Here is a 22,432-nt window from a genome sequence, read left to right as displayed (position 1 = left end):
ACTTTGAAGTAAAACCCCACCCAAATCTAATTCTCTCTGCACATGTTACATCTGCCCCACCTGCAGTGCACATGGTTTTGCCCATCTAAGAAGAAATTTGTCAGAAAGAATGAACTAGAATAACCCCCTTAATGAAGAGAATAATTATTCAGCCTTTTTATAAAAATGTTCCATAATTTTCTGAAATCTACACTCTCATCCTCCAATATATTCCCTCCCCCAGTTTCAAACAATATATGATGACACCCAGCCCCATATATTAACCCCTTGGGTGGTATGCCCGGAAATTTTCTGTGCTCAGCTGCGCTGCCGCAGTGGGCTGTCCCGGATAATTTCTGGGCATACCACTAATATAGAATAGGTGCGCGCCAGTGGTGTCCAGGTGTGCACCACCTCTAGAGCCACAGCCCCCTGAACACCCCCCCCCCCCCCCATCACCTCTGCTCCGGCGATCGTACGCTGGAGCTCCCATGACCCAGCCGTCATTCATTTTACAGCAGTGATATCGGCGGCAGGCTCGGGGGGACTCGGGAGCACTCAGGAAATCCGACTCCTCCCGAACCGCTGCGAACATCCCGGAACCTGCTGCCTTCACCACTGCTGACTGTGACTGGCGGCTGGGGCAGCGGTGTACGCCGGAGGTGAAGGGGGTGCGCCTTCCTAAGTCCTGTGGTGAGTTTTGCTGGGGCAGGACAAACCTGCCCTGGTAGGTTTGTCCTGCCCCAGCAAAACCCACCACTCAAGGGGTTAATGGGCATACTTGAGAGGATCTATACTCAAAATATATGTTATGACGTTACTGGAATATATGATAGCTGTTATTTTTAATATTTCCTTATATTAAAACTAATACTAAACTACATATAACTGAAATCCAATCCCCATGAAGGCTATGTGTGCCTAATATGACTCTAGTCAGTAATATATCTCCGCTATATCAATTATTACATGCATCCACTCTTTGGAGAGTATAAATCTCTATACAGCCAGAAGAACCCAAATATATATATAATGATGAATACATCCTTTTTTATATATACATATGAACCTTAAGATTATCAATTATCAATAACATTCGTTATCACTGGGATAGCATTTTTTCTTCAGTTCTCCCACTCATAATACGAAAACAGTAAAAATAGAATTTCTCCTGTTTGTGTCTCTGTAATACTGATCCTTCGCGGTTTTTGCACCTTTTACACGTTTTCCAGCGTTTTTTTGAGAATGCTTATTCATAGTTTTGCACAATGTCATATAGAATCCAGACACTATTACTAACAACCTTATGAGGAACCACTCACTGCAGTTTAATTATAAGAAACAATTGACTATACAGTATATCTTATTCTTCACCATCAGGCATGTTCATGGAACCTAACACTATTGTACACTATCACATCACAATACCCAAATATTTACACAACTAACAAATATATTCAATTATACTATTTACTATATAATGTCCTATATGCATTTTTGCACTGATCAAAAATAATGGTTACTGATTCATTTGTGTCTGCGACTGGGTGTCCCTTTGTGCAGCATTATGCAGTTAACGAAGTCCATGCAAGCTCAAACTATGGCCCAGCAGCTTTTGTGAAACTACAAGTCCCATCATGGCTTGCCTCAGGTTTGCTTTTACAGAATACTAAAAGTATGGCAAGTCATGCTGGGACATGTAGTTTCAATACAGATGGAGGGACACAGTTATGGCATAGTCCTTCAGTGTTGTGTCATCGCTTAAAAGTTATTACCTTGTCTTTACTAACTACCAAAACCAACAGTGTACTTCTTAATCCCCGGTGTAATAATACAACTTTGACACGGTTCATTATGTTTTACATATTTTATTAAACTCTTAAAGATTTTGTGAACTTTCTTTATCATAACAAATAATACACACCTTAATTCTTTGTACAATCATATAACTGTAACAATGGGCCTTATTCTGCTCTGTGCGTACTTTGGTGCACTCTTTCGGATGGCGTTTTTTAGCCGTCTGCGCATGCGTGGGCAACGCTATGCGCATGTGCCACGCAAGGTCTCCGTACTTGTTCTCACCAATACCGTACAGAAATGTGCACCGCATTCACTCGGGAAATATGGGCATAATATGGGCGTCAGTCGGAACTACACAGGGGCGTAGTTTCAAAGTGGGCTAAACTGGGCGTAAACATGGGCGTACACGAGGGAGTGCACTAATTATGGTACGGACACTGAATGCACGCGAACAAAAAGGCAGGAAACATGCGGTCTTCATAAGCAAGTATTGCTTTGTGGACACCACTCGGTCATGCGCTAGGCATTCGGAACGCCCAATCAGTACGGGCGCACCTCAACCAATGTCAGCTGAACACAATACAATCCACTCCTCTACTCATTACTCATTAATTACACTATTGTCATTGCTTCAATTGGAACCATTGCAGCTTAAATGGACCATTACTAAACACACAAATATATGCTGCATTTTTGACACACATTTACACTGCAAGCAATGGACAGAACTTCCTATCACTAATATAAATATACACGTCACTTTTACATTCACCAATAACATCGGTGCGTACGGGCACGTTCCCGTCCGTTCTGACGCGGTAAGACCGTGCAGACGCTGTAAGACCGTGCAGAATATGTGTGTGTCCACCGCACATGCAAAGGTTTGGATATCGTCCGTAAACACGCCCTCTTCTTAAAGAGTGAGTCCGTCCGAACGTTTCTTCGTACGATGTCCGCACAGCGTGGCGTGCGGACCTCTCCAAAATAAATCGGAAATATACGCACCAACCAGAATAAGGGCCAATGTCTTTTTTCTACTTGCATGTATCTGCAACGCTGTACCGTTTATTTCACAAAGCCTTAATAAAAACTTTATTTAAAAAAAAAATTATTACATTGTGGGCAAAGCAAAGCTCTTTTTAACCTTCCTGACTTGACAGGAGTGAATGTGCTCCTGAAACACACCCACTATCCAAGTCAGCCTGAAGTGTGGTGAGCGGACATCTGAACCAAGCAAAAAGCATGGCTAAAGCAGCAAATGCCCATGGGCCTTATTTTGGTTCATTCTTTCTGACAAAATCCTTCTTAGATGGGCAAAACCATGTGCACTGCAGGTGGGGCAGATGTAACATGTACAGAGAGAATTAGATTTGGGTGGGGTTTTACTTCAAAGTGAGATCTATATTGCAGTGTAAAAATAAAGCAGTCAGTATTTTCCCTGCACAGAAACAAAATTACTCACCCAAATCTAATTATCTCTGCACATGTTACATCTGCCCCCCCTGCAGTGCACATGGTTTTGTCCATCTAAGAAGGAATTTTGTCAGAAAGAATGAACCAAAATAAGGCCCCATGAGAGGACATGGATTACTTGATGTGTATTGCTGCGCTTGCCACACTTCAGGCACGTGTCCTGTGTTCACTTTCCATGATTCTGTCTCAGTGGGGGACATACGCTGACGCAGGGTCTCCGGTCAGTTTCCGGCGCTGTGTGAGTGGCACTAACTAGGCTTGCCAGGGACGCTGGGGCCAGAGCTTCTGCTCAGGGGAACAGCTCGGTAACTATCCAGGCCTGCTACGGGAACACTATGCTTACAATGCTCGGCTGAAAACATTCTGCAAGGTGGAGACACAAAACTTCAAAAGTAACATGCCAAACAAAAATACATTACTAGTGCACCCAACGTGCACAGTGGGCCTTATTCTGATTGCCTTGCAAGGCTGTGAATTCTGCAGCCTTGCAAGTCCATCAGACGCCGCCCTCTGCCCGCAGTGCCGGCTGCCTCCTCCTCACATGCCGTGCCCCAAACCGGCTGTGAATGTATGATTTACATAATCATCCATTTGCAGGCTGTGAAGTCATTCGATGGCCGCCAACCATCAAATGATTTCTCCCGTGCATCCAGTTCAGAGTGACCTATATAGTCACTCTAAACTGCAGGCGCCCTGTGCAAGGACAGGGCGGGCAGCTGACATCCGGTGATGTCAGCTGGCCGCCTCCCGCATGTCCGTCATAGCCGTATGAGCCTGGGAACGGCCAGCGTTCTCATGTGAAGGACCATGGCACGCTGGGCCTTCCCATATGCTAATGAGCCCCTCCCCCCCAAAAAAAGCTGCCCCTAGAGGCAGCGAAACGCATTGGAGCTGCTACCCCTCAGGCCCCTAACTGCCACTTATGCAGTATACAGGTTTTGGATCCAACCAGCCGCCTAATTCCATCTTTGATATTGGTGACTTTATTCTGGGAACTACAGAACTTCTTGTCCACAGCATCGTGATTCCAAAGCGGAGAGAGTTTCTTCTTTATTACCACAAGGAGATTACAGCTACAGAAGCAATCCTAAATGGATACAAGACTCCATGGCGACCCGCAGTGGTAATTATACCTACCTACAATTGTTTGAATCCAGTGGATATTACCATCCATTCTCCCAATTTGAAAAGTTTCCTTCACATTGTTCTATCACCCAGGCGGTTTACATAGGAGCGGATCCTTAAACCATACAGAAAAGTGGCAACCAGAGGGCACTGACAGAGATTTCTCTTTTAACTTCACCCCCCCCCCCCCCCCCATTTTCTTTTCATTTATTGCTGAAGTGTTCATATATTTCATGTTTTTTATTGTAATGATTGTATAATAAATTGTGATTTTTTTATTCAAAAATTCCTCATATACAAGCGCTACTTTATTCTCTTTTGATGTTCTCGGTCGAGCTGACCAAGAACAGGATTGGGTCATGGCGGTTGAGCAAGCTCGACTGCCGTGACCCTCAGATTGAATACCCCCCTATATAGAGGGCCTTATTCTGGTTGGTGCGGCCGGGCCGTACGCGTACGTTCCGGGGTTTTTCATGATCTGCGCATGCGTACATTCGCTAATGCGCAGGCGCGAACACTCCACAACGCTTACGGACGGGTCTCTCCGTGCGAAAAAACCTGTACGCGAGAGTACGGGCATTGGGGGCGGCATAGGGGCGTGTTGAGGGGAGCGGCTGAAATAATGAGGGAAAATGGGCGTAAACATGGGCGTACACGGGGGTGTGCACCAAAAATTAACGGTGCTACTACCGCACGATCGACTAAAGCACCGTTCATTTCGGACACAAAACAGGCGGCCGCCAACCGCCACCTCAGACCACCCCTACAGATACCGCATGCCAGCGTGCGCCTGGGTTTGCTAATTTACGCTGATTACTACTCAAACACATACACCTGAATGTAATAAGCAATGCTGCAGTCTATTAAGTCCAAACCATGATTTCACTACCTGCAAGCCACACACAGCACTCAAACACATTGGAAGCTTATCTTTCTATACTTCTCGACATTTAAAGGTTTGTTTAATTTAAGGTAAGAATCTTTTTAAGACCTGCTTATATATGCTAAGGTAGGTATTTGTTAAACAGTTATACACATTCACTACGTGCTTTCATAGACTTTACACAGTAGCACACTCAATCTACACAAGTCGACATGTGTCAACATGTTCACTCTAATACAAACATAGGTTTTGTATTTATGATACAATAACATAAACCACATCTAACACCTACAAAGGATGTTTCAGCAATGGTTTAAGCCCATGCCCACTATTTTGCACATTAATTAATTCAATCAATTAATTAATTTTCATAATTATAATTGAAAGGCAAGATTTGCAGGTCCATATATGTGAAGGGTATGCCAGCGTACACGGACGTACGCTCACTCTCACGAGCGGTGACATAAGCTGAGTTTTCTATTGAAAACAATAGGGACCCGTCCGTGCAAGCTGGCGTACGCTCAGATAGCCGCAAGAAGTCGGTGGGAAGACGGACGAGAGACGTCCGTAAACGGTGGCGTACGCTCAATTGTACGCCAGTTGTCGGAGTGTAAGGGCTGGTCCGTCCGTGTACGTTGGCGTACGCTCAATTGTACGCCACTCCCCTTCGACGTTGTTTCTGCCCGTACGTATGCGGCTGAGTTGTGGGTGGACTTAACCCCAACGGCCGCGTACGGAGAGCGTACGCTAATAGTGACCGTACGCACGTTTGGCCGCTCCGATCAGAATAACCTCCATAGTGTGGTGTGTGTTGTTTTTAACTTTTAAGTTTTTGTAATTTTCTAATTTTTGGGGGGAATTTTTTTATTTGAGGTCAGTGAGCTTCCAATATGGATCAGGACACTGATTTTACTCCTTCACAAGGAGCCAGTTGCAGTTTTGGACCTATATCCATGCCAGCAGGGGAGACATAATGGGTGACATTCTATGCTTTGACATAAATGCGCATGTTTTTTTAGCGCACCACATCGCCGCAAATCGCACTTTTTGAAATCGCACTTTTCAGTCATAATTCGCATATGTAATGTGATGCGTTTTGGAGGCTGAAAAGTGCTACATGGCTGGTGTTGAAAATGAGGAGGAGGAGGTGGAAGCTGGCCGCACAAAAAGTGGCCGAAAGGTCCGCTTTTCATATGAAGAAAATGCAGCACTTGTCCGGGCTATCCTGCCAGTGTTTGACCGTTTGCTTGGCAAATCTCACCACAAGACCACTGCACAGCGCAAAAGGGCTATGTGGAAGGACATCACCCAGGCGGTGAACGCTGTCAGTCAGCACAAGCGCCTGGTCCGCAATGTGAAAAAAAAGATTTAACGACATCAAAAGGCAGTTGAAAAATAAAATGGCCATGGAGTTGGAGGAGGCCACCAAGACTGGAGGAGGAAGCCCCACCACTGTGTGCTACAATGCGTATGAGGTGAAGCTGAAGCGCATCATACCCCCTGAGGTCCTGCCTGGCATGCACGTGGCGGATTCCGATAGGCCGCAAACGCCATCTAGAGCTGGTAAGTGTGACCACATGCAATCCTAAACATACATGCCAATGTATTATAACTATAATGTTCACTTGTATTGTTATGCTAAGTAAAGTGCTGCTGTGGAACTACATAGCCCAGCAAGGTCATGCACAAGAAATTGCCTGCTAGTACTTTTAAATTGCTGATAATGCTGGGCCTTGTAGTTCCACAACTGCTCATATTGATTAACACTGTAACATTCTTTCTAGCAGCCTAACATGTATGTGGACAAAAACCCAGAGGTGTACTGGTGGTTTAGCTGCCATGCCTACATACCACAGATTATCCAATAGTTGTCATGTATACAATAGTTTAATAATAATAATGTAACACAAAAATCTTTGGTTTAAAATAAAAAAAATGGTGGAGAAGAAATAAAGCAGTCCTTGTCCAAAGGGTATTGTCCATTATTGTCATCTCAATGCATGTTTGCAGAAAATGCTTCACCATTGCAAGGTCCATAATGCCTGCCCATCTTTCCTTGTACAGATTGTCCATCCCGAAGTGCTGCGGCATCCAAGACCAGAAGGCCCGTTGCTGCAGAATCTGCGGAAGCAGGTAAATGAACAAAAAACACGCCATACACATCTCACACCACATTCATCTCCTGCTGCTACATTGCAACGGAAATGAATGTCATCTGAGCTAGGCATGTGACATATTATTAATGTCAATGTTACATGCTGTATCGGGGTACATGTGTAAGTACATAACACCCCTAGGTATGTGCGTCCAGCATCTCAAGCCCTATGTAAAACAGTATAGACGACAGTGTGGCCTATATATGCATCAGTACTTACCTCTTCATCTGTATCCACAGGTGCTATACAACTAGGGTCAAACCAAACAGATTCTTCAATGATGGTGCTAGACGAAATGGACATCATTCTTGAACCAGTCGACACCTTTGCGGCAGAGGAAGAAATACAGACCTCGAGTGATCTTCCCCCAAGTGGGTTGTCTCCCAACCCACCCCCACCCACCCACACACCCCATACAGCAGCTTCTGCTTCCCAAGTAGCTAACTCCTTGGTCAATTTCAAGGAAAAACAGATAGAATTCATGGCCTCCCAAAGCCTCCAAATAGGTAATATCCAGGGGTACATGCGTGACACCTTCCTTCAGTTACGCAAAATGGCACGTAGTGTACGGGTAGGTGTAGGCACTCATGTGCGCATTGCTAACAGCATTGACCCGTTTTGCTGAGCAAACTGCTGCTGTAAGGGAGCAGAATAGGCATATTGGCAGCCTGGCGCAAAGTATTGCTGCACTAACCCAATCATGCACAGCGCAGACTAATGCGTTACTAGCTATGCAGGCCCAAATCCAGCAGCTGGAAGCCAATGTGGGAGGTGGCGCAGCATCCACCCTCAACAGTGTATCCAGCACCCCAATAAGTGGCTCCCCCACTTCCCCAACCCGTCGGAGTATTAGGACCCGTGGTGGGCTTGGTACAGGGTCTAGAAGTGGTGTAGGGGTGCCTGATGCTGGGAGAAGGTAGCTCATACATATGTTTCTTTATTTTTTCTATTCCCAATCATCTTGTAACATGCCCCCAGAGTTGTTATTTTTCACCTGCAAAAATGCAGATTGCGTCTGACAAAGTAGACAGAAGTAAAAATGTCTAGCCGCATACCATTGTGTTTGTGTATTATTTTTAAACCAATTATTGTGTGCAGTATAAAATATTGCAATGGTATATGACAATGGGATTGCACTAAAGTAGTGTGGGGTATCTCCTTGGCCGGCAAAGGTTGTGCATCTACATATTCCAGCAGGCTCTGACACTCATGGTTTGGACTGTAATGCTTAGAGTGTGTCAGGGCATGCTGGCACGTGTAGTTCCACAACACCAGTGAGCCATGTTTGACTGCATACATCATTCATACATGTATCAAATGTACTTACAAGCTAGATATCAGCAAGGGATAGGTCAGCACCACCATCTGCATCCGTTGGGCTCTGTGTATTAGGCTAAAAGTGGGTGGAAGCAGATGGTATTGGTCACACATTAGTTAATGAGTACACTTACAGCACAGGTACATTTCGGATTACAGGGCACATGTGCTTACCAGAAAAGTATCGGCTGATGATGTGTGTGCGCACCAGATTCCCCTTCTGCGTACCCCTCACTACCCGAGGTGTGGTAGGTTGGGCTTCCTGCACGACTGCTGCATGTTCCTCCTCCACATAGGCAGGTTGGGACAGGGCTATGTTATGCAGCATGCAGCAAGCCTGGATAATCATGACTACTTTGGCAGGGTGGTAAAGCAGTGTACCCGACGACCTGTCCAAACACCGGAAGCGACTCTTCAAGACGCCAAATGTGTGCTCCACCACATTGCGGGTTGCAATGTGGGCTTCATTATACCGGTGCTGTGCAGGGCCCTCTGGGGTGCGCAAAGGTGTCATGAGCCAGGAAACACAACCATATCCTGAGTCACCTAAAACACAGATAGGAAGTGATTGCCTTATATGGTAAGGTATGTGTTTCTTCCAAACAGGACACACTGGTAGAAGAGCAATATGCTTGTGAAAGAGGAAACACACACAATGCAGCAGGTACAATTAGGGACAGACAGGGTAATATGTTAAAAGGTACTTACCTAGTAGCCAGCCCTCTGGCATTTGGTGGTTGGTAAATCTGTTCCAGAGGGCTGAGTGTCTCAGAATATAGGCGTCATGGCAGTTTCCCGGAAAGCCTGCCACAACACTCAGGATTTTCAAATGAGCATTGGATACAACCTGCACGTTCAGGGAGTGCCGCCCACGCCTATTGACGTAGACGTGTCCCCGCACGTGCGGTGCCCTAATCCCAATGTGTGTGCAGTCTATAGCTCCCAGCACGCGAGGGAATGCTGAGAGTCTATAGAAAGCCAACTTGTGGTCCTGCCACTCCTGCTCAGAACTGGGGAATCTGATGTATGTCCGTCACAACTTCTTTAAAGCAAGTAACACTTGAGTGAAATGCTTAGAGAAAGTGGCCTGTGATACCCCCAAGGCCCATGAGGTCACAGACTGAGTGGAGCCTGTGGCCAAATAGTAGAGGGCACACATTAATTTGTGCAGCCCAGACACTGCATAGTTGCCTTCCCCAAAAGGGTCCAAATCATCTCTCACCTGCTCATATAAGTCCAACAGGTTAATGCGGTTCAGCCTAAACATCCCCACAACCTGTTGATCCGAGAGGGAGTCCAGGTACAGCCGAGCACGATACATACATGGGGTACGCAGTAGTCGGGGGGCTACCTGGATCTGGTGCGCAGCTTCCTCCCTCCTGCGCAGCTCCTCCAAATGGGCCACATCACAAATCATCAACTCCAAACCACTCTGCAAAATCTCCATGTCTCAAACCCTCACAGGTGTCCTTAAAGATGTTGGGGTTTATGTAGGGGTGTTTGTGAGTGAAAATGAGGGCACCTGTGGTGAAATTAACCATGTGTGCACTTGACCAAAATGAGTTCTGGGCCAAATCGCCAAACAGAACCTGGTCTGAAATAAGTGCGATAATTAGACACCTAAAAAGTGCGATTTGCGAAAACGCATTGCATTAAATAAGCGATTTGTATACTTTTCTATACGAAAACATCTGAATGCGATAAAAATGCGAATTAATCTCGCACTTTTGGTCCGCATGCGTTAACGCACATAATATGCGATTTCAGTCCCTTAGCGCATCCCATTAAATTGGCGATTTGATGGAAAAATGCGATATCGCCATTTTGTGGTCTAATTAACGCCAAAAAAACGCAGATCTCATCCCATAGAATGTCACCCTTAGTTTCTCATCTGCAGAAATTGAGGATATTTTATCTAAATAATCTGTTGTTCACAGAGACCCAGGATATAATACAGAAAATGCATACTACCAGTTACTTAAAACTAAAAAACGAGAAATTGACTATCCGTTGCACAGTATTTCTCTTTCAAACTATCATCGACCATAAGATACCGTGTGGGTTTAGGGTTAAAAAAGTGGCAGGATTGCTCCTGCCACTATTGGCAAGAGCAATCCTGAGTTTGTCCGGCAGTGGATCACGATTTTAAACAAGTGTGCGTTTGATTAATGGTTTTAGAAGTCAATGAAGCCAATAGGAAACTGGAACTTATTCCTACCAAAATTGCCACTTTGGAAAGTGAATGCATTAACATCTTGCGAGAAGAAAAGGACAGCAATTGGATGACAAAATTGGAAACCCTATGTAATCAATATCGCACAGATTTGTTACATTTTAAACGTAATAAAAAAAATGGCAGTGGACAATGATTACGAGGAAAATAAAATCTACTCGTGGCTATATGGAGGCAGTGACACATTCTCTGCCTTCCAAGGGGAGGACACGCAGACCTTGGAAATCTAGAAAACCGGGGAACAGAGGTGATCAGTACAAAACCAGTAGTGACAGTGACTTTTTGTTCTCGGAAACAGAGGACCCAGGCAAACCCCTCCCTTCCGGTCGGAGGGCTCACAGTGTGCTGCAAACAAAAATATGCTCCCACCAGGAGGGGGGTTCAAAACAAGAGAGGCCATCAAAACCGGAACAGTGACGAAAACTTGATTTTCAATCTATCATACAGGACATTGACACCGACTGAGATGAAAGTCTTGAACAAAGGACTAAAGGCCCCCCCATACACTGCGACCAATCGGCCCGTTAAATCGAACCAAATCGTCTCTTCCTGACATGCTGTCGGGTCCGATGCGCGGTCCCGTGCACATCGGACCCGACCAGGTGGTCGGACCGGCAGGCCTTCCGACCACCCCTTCCTCATGGCGGCGAGGTGGGCGGGAAGCAGGGATGCATGCGATCCATTACAACGGATCGCATGGAATAGCTTGGTATGAAATATATTTTATGTACTGTGCACTGTGTACTGTCTGATATGGAGCATTAGCATATAAGCGAGCTTTTTTTTTTTTTTTGCTTTTGGTGTATTGTGAATATTTACAGTTTTTTTCTGGTTTTTTTCCGTCTTTTTCATAACCATTTTTTTGTTTGGGTTGTTTAGATGTTTATATGAGATGTACATGTATGTGCCGTGTGTAACCCACAGGCTGCCCTGACAGCTTGTCACTCCCAGCCTGACGATTAGACACCTAATCCCGCCCAGCCTGATCTGACTGTTTTAGGCGGTGAAACGCACAGTTGGAGCCCCTGGAACACATGCTTGTTGTTGCCATGGTAACACTGTGCAGGAGACTGGAAGTTCGGCTAAGGAGGCTTCCGGGAGGATGTCCGTGCGGCGGGAGAGACGCCGTGAACGGGTAAGAAGTGGGGTATTTACAGGGCCGGATTAACAATGGGCCCACTCTCCAAATATGCCCATTTTGTATCTGAGGGCCAGGGCTTTCCAACGAGCCCAGCCCCGCATTGCTAGCCCCCCGGGAACCGGAGATACCGCCAGGCAAACCTGGAACATTTTCCCCATAGGATAACATGGGGCCCGCTAATTCCGACCTCCACCCGGATTCCAAGGGCTGCCAGTTCCCTCTCCGAGACCACAGAAGCTCGAGGTTGATCTCAGTCGACTCAAATCGCTGGGCCTTCAATCTGATACCTGGTCCATATGGGTTCATTGGTTCTAGAGATATTGCGGGTAAACCAATTTTTTTTTCATTTCTGAAATATAATTTCATGGCTGTTCATGTTGTTTGAGGACAGATTTCTCTGGAACTAAATGGCCCAGTTTCACGGGACCAAAATCATTCGAAGTCTACATGTAAATGGGTCAGTTTGTTCCGAAGATATAGCTGGTTGTTTAAAGGGGGGCGGGGGTGGTTTTCTCTCCCCCTCACACCAGAAAATGCAGGGACTAGGCTGGTGTAAAAGGGGCCAGTCCGGGAATGTCCCTGCATGATCCTGGGACCATATTCCCAGGTCATGTGAAAGGGGTATTATTAAAAATAGCAGTGCTCTGAATACAGCCGGCAGCCCCCTGCTGGCTGTCAATAGCTGTCATTTCTGCCCGGCGGCGGCTGTCCCCCAGTTACCACGAGCATGTATTCCCCCTTGTAAATGAGCATGTAATCCCACATGGCAACAAGCATGGAACCCCTGGCAATGAGCATGGAACCCCTGGCAATGAACATGAAACCCCTGGCAATGAGCATGTAGGTAAGCAACACTTATATAGCATAAATTTTAATAGGCATTATGGTGTTTGGCATAATATGTAATGGAGATTATGGTGTGCTGGTTTTTGGTTGGTTACAGCGCTCTGGTCGTATGTGTGGCGGGAGCTGCTTAACTGAGTTGGTCAGACTCAAGGGTCTACTGGTTTAGGATGATAGTTAAGCGCTAAGCTGGTGCCTAGGGTGTGTGTGGTGCGTGGGTACAGTACGTGACACAATGTTGGTTTCTGTACCAAGTGGTGTTTATTAATTCATAACATAACACAATAACGTGGTAATGGGGTACAGGTAGATATAAATTGTGTGGTAAGGGGACACGGGGTGTGAAAGTGCCTGAGATGAGCCCCGTGGGGAATCAGGGTGTCAGCAGGCCCCTTTTTACCATTAACCTGTGTGGGCTTATGTCTCATGCAGGTGTCAGTGGATGGGGAACAGCGTGCCTCAGATAAACCCTGATGGGTATCAGGGTGTCAGCAGAACCCTTTCTACCATAAGCCCATGGGCTTATGTCTTAATGTCTTATAGAGGTGGCTGTGAGTCCAAGGTGGGGGTGTTGTGACCGGGGGGGGGGGGGGGTTGTATGTCCGGTGCTGCTTGCAATAAAGTCAATGGGACGCTGTGGGTAAAGGATGGTAAGTAGCGGCGTCCCACTACCTTACCTCTTACCCTCTGTGGTACGTGGCAGAGTTGCGCAGCAGAGATTATGGTGTGTGTCTTAACATGTAATGGGCATTATGGTGTAAATTTTTAATGCGCGCCTTTGGCGCGCAATGCCCCTATTTATGAAGCATATTGTGCATTATTGCTCAATCTGTTTGGTATAGTGCAGGCATGTCCAAACTATGGCCCTCCAGCTGTTGTGAAACTACAAATCCCATCATGCATTGTCACAGCTTTGCTATTAGGGAATGCTAAAACTATGTCAAGGCATGCTGGGACATGTAGTTTCACAACAGCTGGAGGGCCACTGTTTGGATATGTCTGGTATAGTGTGTATTTTGACTCAATCCATGTGGCACAATGTGAATTTTGCCTTAATCTGTGTGCCATAGTGTGAATTTTGGCTCAATCCATGTGGCATAATGTGGAAGAGGCAAGTACAGTATAAGGGGGTTACTATTGTGTTGCATGATTTGTATAAGGGGTATATGGTGTGGTAAATTTAGGTGACCACATAAAAGGTGCTGAAATATTGTCCACCAAGTTTCAGCTTTCAGTATTTTTTTTATGACTGGAGTGCCGCCTCACCCCGCAAGTATCTTAGGACATCGGCATCCTGCGGGTGCACCTTTGGAGGGCACCCGCCAATATATCTCCCTGCATTTTTCTTATGCCAGCCCCCTGCCTTTTCCAGGCATATATAATTAGTTGAAAGTATTTACACAAATAGACACACCCATGAGCAGACCACCCAACCAGAACACTGGTTAGGTGCTGGCCACAACCCCTATTATTGCACATAATAGGCCCATGATCATTTTCAGCTCCAGGCCCATTTAGACCTTAATCTGGCTACAGGTATTTATATGTGCATTGTTTGTAGTGTTCCTTTGCTGTAGGTGGTTCTGAGGACGGGAGTACACTTCCGAAAATACTTAACTGACAATACAGGAACTTTCTGCTTATTATACAGTCTCCGAGTGCCTTCTCTTTTGGACACACACACACACATATATATATATATATATATATATATATAGAGAGGGTTGCTGTTTGGCACTCTGGGCTAAAACAGGCAAGGGCCGGGGTGCCTCCACAAGTAGATAATATCAGGTAGACGACCCCCAGAGTAAACTCCAGGAATAAAGAGTGGCACTCTCCGGGCTTTAGTAAAGTCAAATCAAGTTTTAGTGCAAATAAATTGTCATCGTCATCGTCAACGTTTCAAGGCCCAATGCCTTTTCATCAGGACGGGTGTACAAATAAAGTGCAGTAAGTGCTGTGCAAAGAGTTAGAAGACTTCTACTAACTCTTTGCACAGCACTTACTGCACTTTATTTGTACACCCGTCCTGATGAAAAGGCATTGGGCCTTGAAACGTTGACGATGACGATGACAATTTATTTGCACTAAAACTTGATTTGACTTTACTAAAGCCCGGAGAGTGCCACTCTTTATTCCTGGAGTTTACTCTGGGGGTCGTCTACCTGATATATATATATATATATATATATATATATATATATATATATATATATATATATAATTAGGGATGCCAATCCCGGGGCTATTTTTCAATCCCGGGATTCGGGATTGAAAAATGCCTAATTCCCTGGGACTGGAGGCTGACTTGGAGTAGCCGGGCGGCAGTGAAGGCGGCACGGGTACCGGGCGGTGGGCGGGCACGGAGCCGCAGACAGGCTGCGCAGCGTGACCTCTGACATCAGGTCACGCTGCACGCAGCCGCAGAGCTGCGCGCCGGGGTTTGTGAGAAGCCGGGCAGCGTCTGAGCTGGTCTCAGCGCTGCCCGACATTAGATTTGCGCATGCGCAGGACAATCCCGCAATACCGGGATTGGAAGATCCAATCCCGGGATTCAAATCCCGGCATTTTTAGGGCCAAATCCCGGGATCCCGCCGATCCCGATCCCAGGATTGACCACCCTATATATAATATATATACACACAGAATAGAGGTGTGCTGTATCACCAATACCAATTCTTTAAATGGTGACTCAATTTCAATAAATCAATAATTACTGTAGTAAAGAAAAAATGGACATGTATTAGAGATTTTCAAATATGTGTAATTTCATCAGCATTTTCAAAGGTATCACATAAAAGATCAATCCGCAGCCCAATGCATTTCATCCTTCAGGACTTCATCAGGGGCAATGAATAAATCTCCAGAGGCAATAGATCATCTAGTAGGAGTGGAGATGGTATGTCCTTTAGAGCAAAATATTTGGTATTGCAGTTACACTGTAAGTGCAGTAATGAAAGTAGTTTCTGGACCACCTATTTTACAAATGATAAAAATAATCATAAAACTTCAGCAAGACAGTGGTTGGCTATAAATCACTTCTGTCACCAATACAACTTCTCAAGTGGGAAAACGCTGTGTAGCACAGGTACTCAGAGAGGCACCCCCTGACCGCCCCTTTGTATCCTCCACAGTGACACAACGCAGTGGATGGCCCACCTGTGGTGGAGGCCAGGGACCGAGACGGGCAGGAGCTGGCAACCGCAGTTGTTACAGGTACTTCACCTCACCCTGCCCCCATCACCTCACACTTACCATCCCAACCCAGACTGCCTGCCGGGTATGTGAGATGCCCATAGACACCTGAGAACCCATGGTCGCATGACAGTTTGCCCCAGCCAAGACCCTATACTTCACAGTGGTGCGAACCGACAGCCAGAGGTTCTGTGCAGCTGATTGTGGCAACTCCTGGCGCCCACACTAGCAGTCCCTATGAGGGTTACACAGTGACCAGTGAAGGTTTACCTCAACTGGAACAGAGATCCCTTCACCCCACAAGTCCCACTTCATAGACCCTATTTGTCACCCCCGCTTTTGGGCCTCCCTGAATATATAGTTCAACTGTCACTCCTTGCAGAAGTTGCCTCCCCATAGACGGCCCTCTAGTGTGATCTGACTCTGTTTGTTGCCTGGATAGAGCGAGACAGATTTCTAGGACTTTAATAGTTTACTAAATAAGCCTTGAACCAGAGTTTATGGAGTAATAATTGCTAACTGCTCATTTCCCTTCATCACATCCTCGTTCTCTCCTGGCTATAGACGTGCTCAGTAGGTGGTCACTAGGTCGACAAGAGGAAGGCTGGCGTGCATTGGGTTGACCACTGAAGGTCGACATGCATCAAGGTTGACATGGGGTTAAGTCAACAGGGACATTAGGTCGACACATGCATTAGGTCGCCATGGGTTAGGTCAACAGTTAAAATGCCAAAATGGGGGTTTTCATGCCTTTTTATTCAGGTGGTATTTCATGCCCTACCATCCACTAGTGTACCAAGTGTAGCGAAGCACGGCGAGCCATACGAGTTGACACGGTGCACTTTTTTAGTATCCATGTCGACTGTGTCGATATTCGGAATAATAAGGTAAAAAACTCCATGTCGACAATGGCCATGTCAACCTAATGATTGTGTCGACCTAATGACCCTGTTGACCTAACACCATGTGTACCTTTAAACATGTCAACCTTGATGCATGTCGACCTTCATTGGTTGACCTAATGCATGTGAACGCTATGATCCATACCCGACGTGCTCAAATGATATCCACCTGAAAAGCAATGATACTGTACATGCTGCATGGAGATGAAAGAAACATGGCAGGCCCTGTTTTATAGCACTTACATTGCAATTGTGCCACGCTGTATTTCAAAGCTGTGTTAAGAAACCTACAGAGACAATTACTTCTTGTCCTAAGGTACGCTTTTAAGAGCATCACTGTGTTATACTGATATACTGATCAGTATCCGGATTCATAATAGATTGACTCTAGGTTGACGGTGGGTAGGTCGACACCTTTTAATGGTTGACATACTCAGCTCAACCTTTTATGTGTCAACCATGCGTATGTTGACATTTTGCTCATGTTGACTTTCTGTCACTGTCAACCTTGAGTATGTCGACCATTTAAAGGAGTAAATCTGGGCAGCATGTTTGGTGTAATGGTCAGCATTACTGCTTCACAGCACTTAGGTTTCATTCCCTCCATGGCCCTGTGTGGAGTTCGTACATTCTTCCAGTGTTTGTGTGGGCTTCCTCTGTGTCAGGGTTGCCTACCTTCCCGGAATAGCAGGGAGGCTCACAAAACAGAACAATTAAGAAAACATGCTTTGTAACCAATATCATTAGTACACCTCTATGGCGAAGATTGTCTAACATAATCAGGAGTTGATTAATCTTAGGCTTCACTGAGAATTTTCATGGCCTTCCTCTGTCTGATATCTAAGGGGACTGCTTGTTCTTTTACATATATCTGAATGGTTAAGGCACATCAGGATGGCTCTGACAGTTATGCATTTTGTAGCATTGTCAATGGGATACTCAATGTACTGTATAACAGGCCCTGGGATGCTGTCTGCACTGTATGGCAGGCACTGTAATTCTTATTTACTTTATGGTGGTCAGTGGGATGTACTTTAGATCCTAAGTGTGCTGTATAGCAGATGCTAGAATGCTTAATTTACTGTACAGTGGTCACTGGCATTCTCAATATATTTTATTACAGTCATTTTAATGCGTATCAATATGGAATGCTCACTGCATTGAAAATGTCAATAGGATATTCTCTTTATTGTATAGTGGTCTTTAATATGCTCTTTGTAGTGCATTGCAGCCATTGGGATGCTTACTTTAGTGCAAGGATGCCACTGGGATGCTCACTCCAGTGCATGTTGGTCACTAGGATGCTTGCTCTAGTGCAGGGGTGGCCGAACCGGTCCTCGAGATCTACCAATGGTTCACATTTTCAAGATCACCTAGCTGCAGCACAGTTGTAGTCATTACTAACTCTCACATTTTCAAACATGCTGCATTCATTCCTGCTATAGATCCACAGGTTGCCTGAAAAACATGAATTGTTGGTAGATCTTGAGGACAGGTTTGGCCACCCCTGCTCTAGTGCATGGCGGTCACTGGGATGGTTTCTGAAATATATGTCAGTCATGTGGATGATGTATGCATTGTATGGTGGTTATGTGGATGTATTATGGCTGGGGATAATGGTTTGCTAACCCCAGCCTGTTTGTTCTGGGTTCCACCCATTGTTGATTTGACAAAGCCTACATAAGGCCATTTTCAGAATTCTTTACAGGACTGCTTTACATTCCAAAGCCACTCCTCACCATGATAGTTGTTGATTTGTACTGTCCAGTTGCACATTGCACAGTACCAAATCTAGTCATGGAGTCATTTTGTAAAATATGATAACTGTTACAATGTGTACAGGTAGACTTACTTTCATTTTTAACACATTACCCTACATTTTTGTAAATGTTTAACACCAGACTCTACCTCTGTGCTTCATACAGTAGTTTGTAGTTCATACAGAGTCTGATTCTATTCAAAATGATGTAAATAGCGTTGAGAGCTATTCTGATCAGCGCTGCTAAGTTGGAGAATGCGGGTACTCACAGGTAGTTGCGAGTACTGGAATTTTTCCAACTTAAGTGCTCTGTGGTGGTGGTGGTGGAGTTTGCACCATGCTTGGACTCAAGAACAACATTGTCCCCTTAGTTTTGTCAGATTTCAGCCCCAAACCCAGGAAGGGTGCATGCAGAAATTCACTTGCCAGTGGCAGTTATGACTCTGAGAGGACCCCTAGTGAGGTTACTGGTGTACAGGACAACAATCTCAACCCTGACTCTGTTAATCCCCCCAGAGGTTATAGGCACCTTCTAGAATTAACACTTTACCTATAATAGCCACATTTGAAGGGGCACCCCAACTCCAGTGCCACAAGGCCTTGCAGGGAGACAAGCTGCCCAACACCTCCAGAGCAGACAAGAGGAAGACTAACTAAAAACCCGTAAAAAGGGGAAACAAAACAAAATGTGGCACAACTGTCCTCCACGGGAAGGAATCCTCCAGCAGTCCAATGTACACATGTACTAACAAGGTGACCCCTAAGCAGGTCTTTACAGGAAGGTAGAGAAGTAGGGAATAGTGATACAGTTCCAAACTACCGTAATGCAACAATGCATGAAGGTGTTAAATATGTACACAATAATGTTAACGCTAGATGCATACAATGCAACATAGATGCAACAATGCAGGAAGATATTAATAATAATCATCAGAGAAAACTACCTACGAAGTGCTAAAGATAACCTGAAAGTGTGCAAGAGACAATATAACTCTACACAGATACACCTCAAGAAAGACAACAGAGACAATGTCTAAGATGGTAAAGAGCACTTATCTCTGTTCAGGCAGGGTCTGGGGAAACAGAAGCCGGGACCAAGGAGCAGGACTTGGACAGGACCCCCAGCGTCAGGGCCAGCGGCAGACAGTGGGAGACCAGGAACACAGGCTTAAACAGGCTGGATGAGAAGTATAACCGGCATCTCTCCCTTGGACACAGGCCAAGATAACCTCCCACTGCCCATTCAGGAGTCCCCCCTGCTGGTGATGTCAGCCACCCGCACTCTCTGACGCGTCGAGCATATTACTGCTGCCTAGCAATGGCATAGATGCTCCTGCATCTCCCTGCGAATGTCCCACGCTGCTACTGGCGGAAGCACCACTGGACCCTGGTGCCTAACAGGCAGCAGTGCTTGGATTACAATAGCAATGGGAGCTCCCTCCCAGTGCTATTCCCCCAATGTCTGTTGTTCACTTTGGATTGATCTCTCTCATATATATGTCCCTGCACATATATCAGTCACCAGTGGCGGATTCAGGGAGGGGGCACCCGGGCACGTGCCCCCCTGTCATTTATTTTGTAGATGAGGACCAGAGCTTTCCAACGAGCCCAGCCCCATGTCTCTAGCCCCCCGGGAACCGGAGATATGGCCTGGCAAAACTATAACATTTTTTTCCCCATAGGATAATATGGGACCCGTCAATTCCGACCCCCACCCGGTTCAGACGGCTGCCAGTTCCCCCCCCCCCTGGAATCACAGGAGCTTGTGGTTAATGTCATTCAATTCCAAATCGCCGGGCCTTTAATATGATACCAGGATGGTCCATATCCGTCAATCACTTCCAGAGATATAGCATGTAAATCGATTTTTTTATTTTTGAAATGTAATTTCATGGCTGTTCATGTTCTTTGAGGGCAGATTTCTCTGGAACCAAACGTTCCAGTTTCACTGGACCAAAATCATTCAAAGCCCACTCAAAAGTTCTTCAATATGATACTTGTCTCATGTAAATGGGTCAGTTAGTTCCAAAGATATAGCCGGTTAAATGAGATAACTGGTTAAAGGGTTGGTTTTCTCTCCCCATCACACCAGAAAATGCAGGGACTAGGCTGGTGTAAAAGGGGCACACCTTGGAATGCATTTTCTGGTGTGAAATGGGTATTATTTCAAATAGCTGGGACCTGCAGTGCTCGGAATACAGCCAGGCTCTGCCACTGTCAGTGGCTATCACTTCTGCCTGGTGGCGGCTGTCCCCCATTTACCACGAGCATGTATTCCCCGTTGGTAATGAGCATGTAATCCCACATGGCAACGAGCATGGAACCTCTGGCAATGAGCATGGAACCCTTGGCAATGAGCATGTAGATAAGCAGCACTTACTGTATGTAGCATAATTTCTAATAGGCATTATGGTGTTTGGCATAATACATAATGGACATCATGCCGTGTAACTTAACGTGCAATGGACATTATGGTGTAAATGTTTAAATTCGCCTTGGTGGACAATGTCCCTGTTTATGAAGCGTATTGTGAATTTTGTCTTAATCTGTGTGGCATTATGTGAATTCTGGCTCAATCCGTGTGGCATTATGTGAATTTTGTCTCAATACGTGTGGCATTATGTGAATTTTGGCTCAATCCATGTGGCATTATGTGAATTTTGGCTCAATCCATATGGCATTTTATGAATTTGGCTCAATCCGTGTGACATTATGTGAATTTCGACACAATCCATGTGGCATTATGTGAATTTTGGATCAATCCATTTGGCATTATGTGAATTTTGGCTCAATCCATTTGGCATTTTGTGAATTTTGGCTCAATCCGTGTGTTATTATGTAAATTTTGGCTCAATCCGTGTGGCATTATGTGAATTTTGACACAATCCATGAGGCATTGTTTGAATTTTGGCTCATTCCATTTGGCATCATGTGTAAGGGGCAAGTATTATGGGGTCTAGTATTTTGTAGCATAATGTGTAGAAGTTGTATATGGTGTTGTACACTACACTCAAGGACATGCCCCCTGTTGAGTGGCCACACCCCCTTTTCCAGAGCGCGCCTTAGGCGCGCGCACAACTACATCCTTCACTTTTGTTGCCATGGTGGGCCTATTTTTAATCCCATTGCCACCCTCTCTCTGCCGCTCTCTTAGCATGTACACTGGCACCACTAACACTGGCCCTCCCCCACCTAAACCCTCTTTTATCATGGTGCCCCCCCTGTGATTTTATCCTGGATCTGCCCGTGTCAGTCACGTGTTGCAATGGTTTTGCAAACTGAGTGATGGATAGCGTGCCTGCTTTGGGTGTCTCAATACAAACCAGTGGATGTGACATTAGCATATTTTCATACTAAAATCACAGCTGCGACACCATTTGTCTGTATCTCTGAAACAGGCCAGTTGCATCAAATATCTCTTAGGTAGTGCCCCTACCTCATCTAGGACCTGATTCTGGTTCACTCGCAAAAGTGAAATCTCCCTCATAGATAAAACCATGTGCACTGCGGTTGGGGCAGATGTAACATGTGCAGAGAGTTAGATTCGGGTTTTATTTTGTTTCTGTGCATGGTAAATATTGTCTGCTATATTTTTTTACACTGCAATACAGATATCACTTTCAAGT

At 45.5% G+C, this 22,432-nt stretch overlaps 1 long non-coding RNA gene across 1 annotated transcript; it reads right to left on the bottom strand.

Moving 5' to 3' along the window:
* Positions 1-7,313: 7,313 nt before the first annotated feature.
* Positions 7,314-8,815, bottom strand: LOC146058968 (uncharacterized). The gene is made up of 3 exons (XR_014470068.1): positions 8,744-8,815; positions 7,636-7,740; positions 7,314-7,381 (listed from the first exon to the last, which is right to left on the bottom strand). It is a non-coding gene; the product is annotated as an uncharacterized LOC146058968 (long non-coding RNA).
* Between the last annotated feature and the right edge of the window lie 13,617 nt (positions 8,816-22,432).

This window comes from Crinia signifera, chromosome 2, assembly GCF_055691185.1.
Source record: "Crinia signifera chromosome 2, ASM5569118v1, whole genome shotgun sequence".
Classification (NCBI taxonomy): Eukaryota; Metazoa; Chordata; class Amphibia; order Anura; family Myobatrachidae; genus Crinia; species Crinia signifera.
This window is presented reverse-complemented; position numbering and strand designations above follow the sequence as displayed.